General features: G+C 32.9%; 1 pseudogene; it reads left to right on the top strand.

The window, feature by feature from the left end:
• The first annotated feature begins 613 nt into the window (after window positions 1-613).
• On the top strand, window positions 614-4503 carry LOC111986239 (class V chitinase-like; annotated as a pseudogene).
• Window positions 4504-4510: the final 7 nt, after the last annotated feature.

The raw sequence follows: 4510 nt of genomic DNA, 5'->3' as shown, positions 1-4510 counted from the left end.
TCTTTTCTTTTCTTTTTTTTTTTTTTTTTTTTGGGTTATTTTTAAAGCCAACACTTTAGACACAGAGTAAAGGTGAGAATTGAGATGCTGCACTTTAGGTTCTTTCATTGAATTGTATTGATCAATGCCGAATAAAAACAATGTTATTTTTTTTTAAGAAAATTAAATTCAAAATTTTTATTTGATTGGTTAATGAAATAATTACACGGTTGAATTTAATTAAAAACTTAAGAGGTAGAATCTAAAGAACTGTACATGTGTTTTACCCTTAAAAATAATTTAGTTATCCCTATAATTCTTCGTAAATGTTTATGCTACAATTCCAAGCTATCAAACCAATTTACCTCAAGACTTTTGATTTTGGGTGATGAGTAAAACATTATCTTGTTTTTAGAAGTTTGAAACGTGATGGAAACCTAAACGACCAATAAATCTCGTCAGTAACTGCCATTCTCTTCCTCCCTCTTTGTCGCAATCTCAAATGCTTTGGGATCCGATGAGATCTCATCGAGATCTAAGTTAGATTCGTTGAGATCTCATCAAGATCCGTTGGGATATGGACAAGATTCGGCGAGATCTCATTTGCCACTGCCTCCCTAAGTTTCGACTGAAAATGACTCAATCCAAACGAAGAATCATTCAATCTAACCCTATGGTGCTCACAGTTGGTGATGGGTCCACTGTCCTACCACCTGCTGAAATCAGTTTGAGCTCAAGTAGAGTTCAAACCCAACCTGGACTGTCACAGGATAACCCTACTAGCAATAGTATACTCTTGCCTTGTGCTTTCAATGTTATTTGTTGCCGCAAGTCTATCCGCCAATCGCAAACCAATCTTTTGGTCAATCCAAGTCTTCTTGAAAATTTGGTTTAGTCTTATGTGGTTTCAACCTTCATTTCAAATGTATATTGAGTCAAATTTCTATAATTTTTGGAGCATTATATATCTACTTTCCAATAAAACAAGTCTCACTCAAAAATTCATTTAGGAGCAAAAGATATGAGCAAAAGGGTATAAACCCTTCCTCTTGGGCATATTGAAAATTTGTCATTTTTGAGCAATTTCTAACTTAGATTCAACCCACTTTTACAACAAATAAATTACATCAATAAACTTAAAATTAATTAAATGCAAATGTAATGAAATGAACCAATACTAAAAAACCTAATAATTAATATATGATTGTTATAGACTCCCTTGCTAGAGATAATTAGTAGAGTAGCCGGAAAATGGCACAAGCAAAACAAGTCTCTGATCCATTTCATTGGAACAAGTAAAAATTAGTGTGTATACCGATCAACATTTTTTTTTTTCCTTTTTTCCCTTTTGTCTCAACTTTCTTTTAAATAATTGATTTTTTTTTTTTAATAAGCTAGTTTTTAGCTTTTTATCTCATATTATGCAAATAAATAACAAAAAATAAAAAATTCCCAAATGAACACTAACGTAACCCCTAATAAAAATTAAGAAGTTTGCAATGTTTTTATTATTTTATTATTTATTGTAGCAATATTAGAGACATTAAAAATATTATTATAGAAATTTTTAAACACACAAAAAAAAAAAAAAGTTATCATGCTACTAATTTGGTAGAAATTACATTAATTTTCAAGTCAATTTACAAACTTTTTGTAATAAAATTACGTTAAAGTAACTCTAAAGTCTAGATTTATTACAAAAAGCTTGCAAACTAATTTGTCAATAATATGATTGGTGCTAGTTAAATAACATGAATGTTTAAATTATCTTTTTTGTAATTAGTGACACGTTGGTTTCTAAGGTTTATATATTAAAATTTGTAATATTACTAACATCACTCTAACTTTAATTTTTTTTTTCTTTCTGTTTTCGAGTGGCTGCTCATCTCTAATTGTACGAGTTAGCCACTCATCTCTAATTGTACCAATTCCAGGAGAGTGCCCGAGTATTACGACTAGTTGATGGTGTGTGCATGTACCTTCCATGGAGTGAAGGTGTTTCACACTAGAGTGAGGAGCAGGGCCGGCCCTAGGCCTAGGCCACTTAGGCCACCGCCTAGGGCCCCCTATTAGAGGAAGGCCCCAAATTTTGGGGCAAAAATTGATATATTTAAAAATAAAAAATTTGGAGATATAGGAAAAAAAAATTAGTTTTATAATTTTCCTCTACTTTCAAGAAGTCCCAAAGTATTGAGTAATGTTAGAGATAATACAACTTTAAATACATGAGTCTTACAAATAGAGTAATGCTATAGTTTTACAAACTATTGTACAACATTTTTACAAACTGTTGTTGTACCCAACTTTTTACTAGTTCTCATTTGGACCCACCGATAACATCACTTTTTTATTTATCTATAATCATTCTTCACATCATCAATTTGTAAAAGTTTTTGTAAAAAAATTTCTATCTTTAGCATTTTCCCTTACAAATATATGTGCCACTAATCACAAAAAATAATTCAGATAGAAAAATACTAGAAATATTATTAATTTTACTTGAAAATTTTACAAATTAATGGGAAAATTAATATGATATGTGGACGTCAATAACCTATTAAATACATTTTTGAATTATTTTTTGTGATTAATGATACATCTTTGCAAGCCTCATATTGTAAAATTTATAATATCCCTAACATCATTCATTCAAATACTTGTTTATTATCTTCTTGAAGTGTCAATAATCGCATTCATTTCTACATCGTTTAAAAGTTTTTTTTAGTAAAATTTGTTGTATCTTTAGCATTTTTCCAAAAAGAAAAGCATAATACAAAATAAAAGGAATAGATTTTTGTTATCAAAAATTATGATATTAAATATTAATTAAATATTATTTAAGTGATAACAAAAATGTCTCATTTAAATATATCGTCTTAGGCCTCCAAATTTGTTGAGCCAACCAAGCGAGGAGTTGTGACATATCAGCAAGATCTTAATTTGCATTAGTTATGACAGAGAGAGGGAGATGGTTAATTGAGAGTTTCCATTTATGGTTATCACAAGGATATGCATGATAAAACCCCAAAGATATGATCTCCACGCTGAAAACATTAGGTAGAGCCGTACATAGATATAGGCGTTATGGTCAAACCGCACGTATCTTGTTAACAAATCAGAAAAGAAAATACAAAAAATGTAGTCTTGTTAATTACTTGAGGTTTTTTTTATTTTCTCCCCACATTTTAATATATAGTCATAGAATTGCACTCTTGCAGAGATTCTTACCGAAAGATCAGTTTCTCAACAGTCTCAATCTCTAACTTTATTTAAACCCAATATCTTACAACTCAGACAGAGAAAAAAAAAATCACAAAACAAGCAAATTGCATAATTAATAAATCATTAAAAAAATCACAATACCTTACAAGCAAATTGCATAAATAGAGTCGCTGATCAAGCTAAAGTCTCATATTGAAATAAGAACACAGAGACTCATCCCTTCAATGGTTTTGAAAGCCATTTCATATTCACTTCCATCCTTCATTTCCTTCTACAGGTCTGCTTCTCTGATGATGAGAAGAAGGTCGTTAAATCTTCGTATTGGTTTTTTGACAGTGCATATCCACTCTCCGACATAGACTCCACCTTTTACACCCACCTCTTGTGTGCTCAAGCATTTGTTGATCCCAACACCTTCCAACTCAACATATCTAACTCAAAAACAGCCCAGTTCTCAGTTTTCACACAAACCTTTCAGCAAAAAACCCTTCTATCCATAGCTGGAGGAATCGCTGATGATTCAGTTTGTCTTCAATGGCTAGCAATGCCAGTACCCGGAAAACATTCATTGATTCTTCAATAACAATAGGCAGGCCTTATAACTTCCATGGCCTTGACTTAGACTGGGAATTCTCATCCACAACCACAGACATGACCAACCTTGGTTTACTCTTCAAGGAGTGGCGTGAAGCCGTGGAAAAAGAGTCCAAGAACTCTAACAAGCCACAGTTGCTTCTAACTGCGGTGGTTTATTATTCATCAGTATTTAGTTCATAGAGTTATCCGGCTGAGGCTATGGAAAACAACTTGGATTGGATCAATGTAATGGCTTTTGATTTCGGTGCACCAACTTGGAAACCAAATCTGATCGAAGCGCCAGCTGCATTATACAATCCATTCAGTGAGGTTAGTGGTGATTCTGGGATTAGTTCTTGGATTCGGGCTGGTTTTCCGGCCAGAAAAATTGTATTTGGTTTGCCATACTATGGCTATGCATGGAAGCTTAAAGATGCTAATAACCATGGATTTTTAGCACCAGCTAATGGTGCTGATATAACGGCAGATGGAGCATTAGGTTATACGCATATCAGGAACAGGATCATAGGTCAAGGCGGTGCCATAACAGCGTTCAACTACACGTTTGCCTCAGATTATTGCTACAATGGGACAACTTGGGTTGGTTATGACGATGTTAAAAGTATTCTGGCTAAGGTCCTGTATGCTAAGGGTAAGGGATTGCTTGGTTACTTTACATGGCGAGTTGGCCTTGATGACAATTGGACTCTCTCCAAAACAGTTTAGTAATTAT

Source organism: Quercus suber, unplaced genomic scaffold, assembly GCF_002906115.3.
Source record: "Quercus suber isolate HL8 unplaced genomic scaffold, Cork oak 2.0 scaffold_15, whole genome shotgun sequence".
NCBI classification, from domain to species: domain Eukaryota; kingdom Viridiplantae; phylum Streptophyta; class Magnoliopsida; order Fagales; family Fagaceae; genus Quercus; species Quercus suber.
This window is presented reverse-complemented; position numbering and strand designations above follow the sequence as displayed.